Source organism: Euprymna scolopes, chromosome 4, assembly GCF_053919585.1.
Source record: "Euprymna scolopes isolate OS-2025 chromosome 4, ASM5391958v1, whole genome shotgun sequence".
Classification (NCBI taxonomy): Eukaryota; Metazoa; Mollusca; class Cephalopoda; order Sepiida; family Sepiolidae; genus Euprymna; species Euprymna scolopes.
Window position 1 is genome coordinate 57,326,888 of NC_136485.1, and position 10,000 is coordinate 57,336,887.

The window sequence follows — 10,000 nt, forward strand, 5'->3', positions numbered from 1 at the left end:
GTGGTGATATCATTATTTTAGTACTTTGCATAGAGAGGAGTAGGGTAAGTCAATTTTAAACATTTTTTGTGTATAACTACTACACCTTCCTTATATATATTATAATATTGTACTTAAACCAAATTTAGATTTATAATTTTACTCTATTTTATTTCTATCTTTAACCCATATTATTTTGCTGATGAGGAAACTTTGTTTGTTAAAAACACTATATGTAAAAATTATTGTCCATAACTTGATGTCTACCACAATAAAAACATTGTTTTCCGAAACGATCGTACAAATTATTGATTTTGTTGTTGTTCCTTCTTATGAAACGGATTTTTAATTTAATTATAATTTGATTTTTAAATTATCAATCACATTACTAAATATATATATGTATATCCTCATCGGCAAAATATTGGGAAGGGTTTTTATTATATGTAAAAGACACCATAAATAAACCTAGCATTAAAAGTAAGGCAGATGTATCTGGAAAAAATTAAAATAAAGGTATGGATTTAACTTGATAAGAAAATTAATATGGGTTAAAGATAGAAATAAAATAGAGTAAAATTATAAATATATATATATATATATATTAGCAACAGCCAAATAGCGTAACATTAAGATGCGCTGACTATCGACAAGGCAGTCGAGTTTCAATCCTGGCTTGAGGTAGTTGCTAATGTGATGAGCACTTGAGGTAGTTGCTAGCATTGATGAGCTGTGCTACAGCGAAGCAGTACTGTATGTAAATTACTATATATATATATATATATATATATATATCTGTTTAAAAAAATTGCCTACCAAATTCCTGTCAGTTTTTAGGCTACAGGCATGAAACTTAATATATAGGGTATTTAAACCCATGCAAAATTTTATATTTGGGTTTTAGCCAGAGAAAATCAGTGCAAAAGTGTGAAAATAAAAAAAAAAAATGAAAATCGAATGATAGCACAACGTAATAGCTATTGGTTCATGTGTTAATTTTTAGCCTTGCAGCAAACATGTCTTCATACCTCAGTAATTTACATGAAAGGAAAAAGTAAATCGTAAGCTAAATGTCTTGGTTTCAATTGTCGATGGTGGTGCACAAGTCATTTTTTTTTAAACTTTTTAAATCATTAGTATATATTGGGTCCAATATAATATAATAATAAATACAGAATCTGCATTAATCAAAATGTCATATTGAAGTGTATTTTATGACCAGGCAATGCCGGGCGGCCTGCTAGTATATACAGGGTGAACCCAAAACAAAAACAAAAGCTAAATGGAGGCCATCTAGAACATATGCTGTAGAACTGAGAAAAAAGGCCAAAGACCCTGGTGTTTTGATATGATGTTTTGAATATAATAAACTAGTTATGACCAAAGTTTCATTTCATTCGGACAAAACACTAAGAAACGTGATCTAATTAGAGTTGGAGCCCGTTTTTTTTGGTCACCCTGTATATACTAGTATTTACTAAAGAATCGTCACTTATCAAGACTAAGATCCACTTAATAATAATGGTTAATCTATAGTATATTTCTTGGTTATACCCATTCTGGAACAGGTATTCTACTAGTATATATAATATTATGTTTTCTGTTGAAAAATTACCATTTATCAAGGCTAAGAGCCATTCAAGAATGATAGTTAATCACTTATGACTGGTAGCGATACAATGTGATCTTGGGAAGGACAAATTGTTTCTTGTTCGATTCCGGGCAATGCTGAGTCTTCCTGCTCATATTACATAATCTGTGAGAACTTTTTAAAGTCCACATATTATTTGTTAAAACAAAAGATACTTAAATATGCATAATCTATATAAATAAAACAATAGATGTGTGTGTGTGTCTGCGTGTGTAAATATTTAATTGATAAACTCATAAGTTACTAGTCACAAAAAACTGAAATTAACAGGAAATAATAATCATACACCAAGCATGGTTTATAACGAGTAAAATCTTTGTTTGGATGTCTGCAGAAATTCTCCTCTGGACCAAAGTATTTTAGGTTTGCATCTTATGTAGCTTTTGAGACATTTTAGACATATTAAGTCATTCAGTACAGCACAATCATGTTGACATACCGGTCCTTGCCAGATCACCGGTTAAGCAATGTTGAGCCTGGCTAGTACCAGATGGGTGACCATTTGAGAAGGCGAGACACTGTATGTACCACGAGGTAAAATACCAGGTTGAGAAACTGGTGCAGTCTATCCTTCTCTCGATGGTAGATTAGGTTCTCTTAAGCCGTGGTAGGCACCCCATCTAGTGATGGCATCACGATAAAAAATACCCTTGATAGCCCTGGCAAAGCATCAAATATTCAGCTACTGACAAGATTTGAATTACACTACAAACTCATGTAGTGAGTTCAATCTCGGCTATGGTCATGCTGGATGGATGGTTGGAAGTTGTGATAATAAAATACGACATTGCATTCTACGAGCAACAACATTACAATCACAACATATTTAGAGGAAGCAATCCCTATTTTTCTCTCTAAACATTTCGTCCTCATACTGCTACCAGTTGTCAGTGGAACTAAGTCTACATTTTCCACAGATTCTGTGATTACACCATTCATAACTGCCTCATAGATACTTAGAGCTAGCATCATCTTTCCAATTTCCAATTTGATCCATCATGACGACGATGACTACAACGACATCACAACAGACAAAATATAAAAACAATCCATAATTAACAAAATACGATTTTTTAGTATTTTTTTTATTACGACAATGATGACGATGAACAAAATATGTAAGTTTATTTGTTGTCTTATTTATAGATATACTGTTTGTTATTTATGGAAGAGTTTTGTTTACCTTTTATTTAATGACCTTTTATCACAAAATACAGGGTGGAACGATTAAATTGTCGCCCTAGAAAAGACGACATGATTCCATTTCCATTTGATGAAAACTGGGTTTTCTTTTTTTGTTGCAGATCATCTACTAATCGGACAGTTGTGTACTTTTCTCACTCTTTTTTACTATGCATGAGTTAAAAACCCAAAGTATTCATTTGTTTTTTCATGGAAATTGCTCCAGACAAGATATGAAGCCATTTGATGTAAGGAGATAAAAACGTCAAAAGTCAGTCTATGATACGTATTAGTTGCCTAGATTCTGACCCATAAAGTAGCAATTTTTCTCCCTTTTTTGAAGTTGGATTTCAAAAAAATAAGTTGAATTAGCAGAACTTTGTTAGGAGTTGAGAGAAGGTGAATTACGTATACAGAAGTTTGGAAGTTGGATTTTGGTAAAGTTTTCAAAGGTCAAATCGCTGAACTTTGACCCCTTGACAGCCAAATTTCTGTCCAAAAACCGATTATAAAGATTTTCCCAAACCTCACTACCCCTGTGTCAAATTTTGAGTGTGTATACTGAAAATTGATAGAGACAATTTCACTTTTATTGATATATAGATACAGCCAAATTATATGTCCAAAATTTGTTATTTGGGCCTAGATCCTTAAAAAAAAAAAAGATGATTAAGACAATAAAATTATGCTTCTAACAAACATTTAACTACTCTCATGCAGTAAGTTTTAGTAAATAACACATGGCCAAATTAGTGATTTGGGGCATATTTTTACAGGCTCAGAAATTAATAAATATATATGATTATTAAGCTCTTGAAAAGTTTAATTTTTTTAAAGTTCTTTTTTTTTATCTCAATAAAAAACAAATTAAGCTTCCAACAAGCCTGCAAGAACTCCATTATGATCATTTCTGATCCAAATATGGCAAAATTAGTGATTTTGGGCATACTTTCAGGATTTCAAATTTTAATAAGCATATATGATTATTAAACTCCTGAAAAGTTGGATTTTTTAAGTTTCTTTTTTTATCCTAATAGAAATAAAATTAAGCTTCCAGCAAATCCTCATAAACCTTCATATGTCCATTTTTTTTTTTTTTTTTTTTTGTGTCCAAATATGGCTAAATTAGTTATTTAGGGTATACTTTCAGGGTTCCAGCTCTTAATAATATATTAACGTCTAGACCCTTGAAAAATTAGATTTTTTTTTTTAACGGAATACAATAAAATTAAACTTTAATCTCATCTGGTCTCATCTGATCATATTTATAGCCAAATTAGTGATATATGGTAATTAGGGCTCAGCCTCCCAGAAATTGAATCTTTGGGCATTTTTTTTTTAAACATAAAAGCAGTAAAAATACGCTTCTAACGAGTCCTCAGATATCCTCAGGCGATGCTTTTTAGCACAGTGGTGTATCTTATTCACATATTTGGGCACAACGTGCAATGTTAATCAGAGTTATCTCCCTTAGATTTGGAAATTGTTTTTTTTTTACTTGATTTTAACTGAGGTTGGCATATTTTCTAAGACAGCAAAAGTATTTAATTCTACTTTGGTATTACAAAGAGATCGTTTTATTTTATTTCTTTTTTCTTTTTACAAGGGAGTCACCACTTACTAAGGCCCGAAGGCTACTCGAGGATAAGAGTTAATGAATGCAAGGTAATAGTGTAGTAATTATTAATGGTGTAAGTTTGGTATAATTTGATTATTTAAAGGGACAGTTCAACAAGAACTTGTGTACATTAGATTTGAGGGATGCCATGCTGTAGATAAATATATGTTTAAATATACGCTATTTTAAACTTCTGCCTGACTGATCCAAGAAAATGCTGTTTCATCAAGCTTCTGCTTGATTGACCCAAGACAACGCTATTTCAAATTTCTACCTGACAGACCCAAGAAAGTGCTAGTTCAAAATCTCACTTCACATAGCAAATAAAATGCTATTTCTAATTTAAATCACTAACGATTAGAAACGTGTAGATATTTTTTAAAACACAAAAATCTCATTGCTTATCTTTCCCAAATAAAAAACGTGATAAAAATTGTTAAATTCAAATAACTAAATTCTCAATAAGGTAGAGAAGTGCATAAAGTGTAATACAATTCTTCAATGCAGCAATGTGTATATGTGAAACAAGTGATATTTTATACTGCTATTTATAGTTTTAACAAAACAATGACAGGTGCTTGTAATTAAAGTGATATCGAAACACATGTGATGAAAAGCTACTGATAAGTTTATAATTAACTAGTCTGGATGCCCGGCGTTGCCCGGGTGTTTGAAGGTGTATGTTGAGCAAAAAAAAAAAAAAAAAAAATTGGTAGTAGGCAGGCTCGAACCTATACCACAAAGGAGGAAAAAAACGTAAAAAAAAAAGTGACGTCTTTGTCGTTGCGTCCATCGCCAAACCGGAAGTGGGGAAGCTTTAAATTAAGGCCAGTCAATTGAAAAGAAGATGATGACTTTCGAAAATATCAGCAAAAAAAAGTGATCTCTCCTTGTAGAAAAGTGCCCAGTTGAGCGTGAAGGAATTAATGTTTTTAGGCAATTTTTCGATATTTGTCATCCGAAGGGTTGAGCTTCAAAACGATAATGATCTTGTGAAAATCCGTCGCCTCTGTCGAAAGTTGTAAGCATACATACATACATGATGATTGATTATTGCAACGTCTTGTCAGACGAGTGCCACTCCCTCAGACACTTAAAAGTCCATGAGCCCAAAAATGACTTCCATCACCACGGGACCATTTTAATAGACAAATGCATGAGGGAGTATCTATACACAGATGATGTTACAGAGTTTTGGCTTTGTACAACAGCTAAGTCTCTCTCTCGGTTCAAAATGTTGAGATCCAGCAACCAGCAAGAGCAAGATAGCCAGCAACAAATTCAACTGCAGACCAGCTTAATGTGGGTACTGGTCTCCCGCTTTATGTTTTTTTTAAATCAGAGATTTGCTTCTCCTAGAAAGGTTGCCTTCACCACGACTTATGGGAGCCCTCTCCACCCAACGCACACATACATACACACAAACACATACAGTGCTAGTTGGCCGTTGACCCCGAAAAAGGGTTTATTCATACATACATACATACATTTAAACAGACAAGTGAGATTTATATAATGGATAACGAAACCTTTAAAATAGTTGTCTATCTAAAGTGAAACACATTTTTGTAAGAATATGAAGATTGAAGAGTATATGTGATGTGCTTTGGGAATTGTTGGAGATTATAAAAGAAATTGTGGACAGTAGAAAATAAAATATTAACAAGTTTTAAATGAACTGCCTCTAACATCCTTGGCCAAGCAGATCATGCAAGGTGTTGATGTGCTCTCTTCATAAAACTGTAGATGATCGTATTATTGAATTAATTTTGAATTACTTTTGAGATGAGTAATTATTACCGAATTAATTTTGAATTACTTCTGAGATGAGTAATTATTACTGAATTAATTTTGTATTACTTTTCAGATGAGTAATTATTATTGAATTAATTTTGTATTACTTTTGAGATGAGTAATATTATTGAATTAATTTTGAATTACTTTTGAGATGAGTAATTATTGAATTAATTTTGAATTACTTTTAAGATGAGTAATTATTACTGAATTAATTTTGAATTACTTTTGAGATGAGTAATTATTACTGAATTAATTTTGAATTACTTCTAAGATGAGTAATTATTACTGAATTAATTTTGAATTACTTCTAAGATGAGTAATTATTACTGAATTAATTTTGAATTACTTCTAAGATGAGTAATTATTACTGAATTAATTTTGAATTACTTTTAAGATGAGTAATTATTACTGAATTAATTTTGAATTACTTTTGAGATGAGTAATTATTATTGAATTAATTTTGTATTACTTTTCAGATGAGTAATTATTACTGAATTAATTTTGAATTACTTCTGAGATGAGTAATTATTATTGAATTAATTTTGTATTACTTTTCAGATGAGTAATTTGTATTATTTATTGTATTCCATTAATTGCAGACTATAATCCTCATCTACTAGTTGTTATTTCACCCGTTAACCACATGAAGAAGGCCAGAGGAATAATAGGCCGAAACGTTGTGAGACAACACCTAGTAGTAATACTCTGCAAATAATTGAATAAAATAAATATAGATGATCGGTTAGAATGGATGAAGTGATCTTGAATAGATACCTCTCGTGGTTTTAACCAAAAGAAACCGCTCATCAAAAAAGATCCCAATTCAAAACATAAAAGCCACAGCCCCTTCGACAAGTACTTCGACATGAATAATTATCCCGTGGAACTCTGAATAGTACAATTCCCACTAGAATAATATTCACAACTTTCCCAGCTTCAATTTGATATGACACATGAATATAAACCTCAAACAGATGACTCCCAACAGCACTTTAAAGACACAAACACAAATCAAGAATGAAAAACGACGACCAGCGCTGCGAAGCCATGGTGTCTACAACTACGTCCGCCAGACGAGTATAAATACAGTGAGTTATTCCAACCAGGGACAGATCAGCCTGACTCGTCAGGCAACGAGGATCCCTCTGTCAGTGGTCCAACCCAACCCCGCAGCAACAGCAGTCATGTCCACACAAACGGTTTAAACTACCTCTCCAACAATGGCTGAACCCAGTAGCAGCAGCAGCAACCATTTGCTGTTGGCGCACTCGATTCCCAGCAGTCTCCTCAAGCTAGCATGCGTTTCCTGTAGCCACTAGCAACAACCTCGTAGCCAGCCAGTTCAAACACCAGCTGGATTCCAACCCTCAGCCTGAGACCTCCTACCACCATTCAGTTTCTTTACGAAAAATAAACCTGAACGGATCTATATTCGTTCACAATGGTACCTACTGCGTTTTTCATCTCTTCTTTGCCAATTGTCGTTTTCGTTTTCTTCTAGCCTGTGTCATCTTTTAGTTATAGGATCGATTGGCACCAACATTCGGATCTGCAACATACCTAAGATCACCATAAAAATGTTTTTGTAGAGATTGACATTTCTGCTAACTCCATGTTATAAAAGGTTAGATGAAATGTCCTTCTGATCAAAAGACGAAAAACTAAACAATGGTATTAGGTAATAAAATACCTTATTTCAGACAAACTGAAAAATGACCAGAAACAAACAATAGTAAACTTTACGCCCACTGTTGAGGAATGGTATTGCTCAACTCACTTTGCCTGTAATATATGTTTGTTTCCTAAAAACCTGTGTTCCTTTGTTTCATTACCATTTAACCCCATAGGAACTGGTGATGTTGGATTCGATTTTCACATGGGTTTACTCCACAAAAAAAAAAGGAAAAGAATGAATTTGACTTCAAAAGAGCTTTGGATTTACGAGCTAAGAATTCGGCTGGCAATTACGTTCTAAAAATAAAATTCTAAAAACAAAAAAAAAAAAAAGAAAACGAACACCAGGCAAAGTTATCGCCACAATTGTAAGTAATCTTTTTGTCTCTATATTTAAATTGAAAAGAACTGTGCTAAACGCATTTTCTGTGAAGGCTGTAAAAGTTTATTTGGTTGCTTATTGAAAGAAGAAAAATAAAGAGAAAAATTTTGACCCAATTTTACCACAAGGACAATTCTATTGAAACTTGTCGACTGGTTATTCGTATGCAAATTTGAACATTTTTCAAATGAAGTGAAAAGTTTTTTTTTGCCTTTGTTTTAGCTGCTAGCTTTATGCAATATTTTAACAGGAGGGAAATGTTTTTTTTCGTTTTCGTTTTACTTGGACTAAAAGAAATACTTTTTCATGGAGTGAAATTTTCTGAAATATTCTATTTTTAACTGTCGGTTCTAAAATGAAAATTTTTTCTCTTCCACGTGGGGACAACCCCCCCCCCACACACACACACACATAAAAAAATCACAGTACATTTTTTTTGTTTTTGTTTCGCAAGTAAAAAAATTTTTTTATTCACCCTCCTATTGGGTTATCTCTAAGGTTTTTACGAAGAAGCAAGGGATAAATTTCTCCCTCCTCATATGCACACACTCAAGGAAAAGACATTTTCTTTTTTCTTATTATTTTATTTCTCTTCTCCAGTCAAAAACGGAAAGTATTTTTTTTTTTTCGTGCATTTGGAAAAAAAGCCATTACAAGATGGAGGACATTAAAGCAGTATTAATACAGTTAATCAAGGCCCAGATTGACCAGCAGCAGAAAGCTGAGGTAAATTTAAAAGAACGTCATAAACAGTTCCACTTACATTTTCAAGAGAGGCAACAAGCATTGGAAGAGAGAATGCTACTTCAACAAAAGAGACAAAAATAGCTATTGTTAAAAATTTTCGATAGAATGGAACACAGGGGCAACAGTTTTGCTTTTCCGCAAAGTACAATATGGAATGCTATAGAACCGTTCGACTAGCAGCCGGAGAGGGATGAGACGTTTGATGCTTTCTATCAGACATATGAGGACCTATTCATCATCGATTGTTAAGAGTAGAGCAATGCTAAGAAAGTTCGCCTACTTTTGAGGAAATTAGGGACCACAGAACATAGCAAGTTTGTGGATTATATTCTCCCCAGGAAGACGAATGAATTGGAATTTTCTGAAGCAGTTAAACTTTTATCCAAACTGTTCAGCCCGAATTCTACGCCCTTTCATAGAAGATGGAAGAGCTTTAACCTACAAAAAAGTGACGACGACGATTACCTAACCTTCGCATCCGTGGTAAATAAACACTGCAATGATTTCCATCTATCTGACTTATTGGCAGATGACTTCAAGTGTTTAATTTTTGCGCAGGGTCTAGTCTCATTCAAAAACGCTGAGATAAGACAACATGTTCTCTCTAGACTTGAGAGCGAACAGGGCCTCACCCTCCAGAAGTTGGCCGAGGATTGTCAATGGGTAATTTGCATAAGGAACAACTCGAGATACATCGAGGAGTCAGGCGCAACATTCATTAGAAGGACGACCTTCAGACTGGAAAAATACTTACCCTGAAAAAGCAAAGCTGGAAGTAAGAAAACTCAGGCTACACTTAATGAGTACCATTCAGTCATAAGACCCTGATCGCCTACAAGCCTGTGCTATCGCTGCGGTGGGAAACATTGGTCAAGTCAATGTTCTTACAAACATAAGTACTGCAATGAATGTGGCAGGAAGGGCCACAAAGTGACCCAGTGCAGGAAGAACACGGTCAAGAACAGCGTCC

General features: G+C 33.5%; 1 protein-coding gene across 4 annotated transcripts in view; it reads right to left on the reverse strand.

Annotated features, from left to right (window-relative positions):
- The window catches only part of LOC145267360 (arrestin domain-containing protein 3-like), a 388,568-nt gene that overhangs the window by 625 nt on the left and 377,943 nt on the right, over positions 1-10,000 (reverse strand). The gene's annotated exons all lie outside the window — the stretch shown is intronic.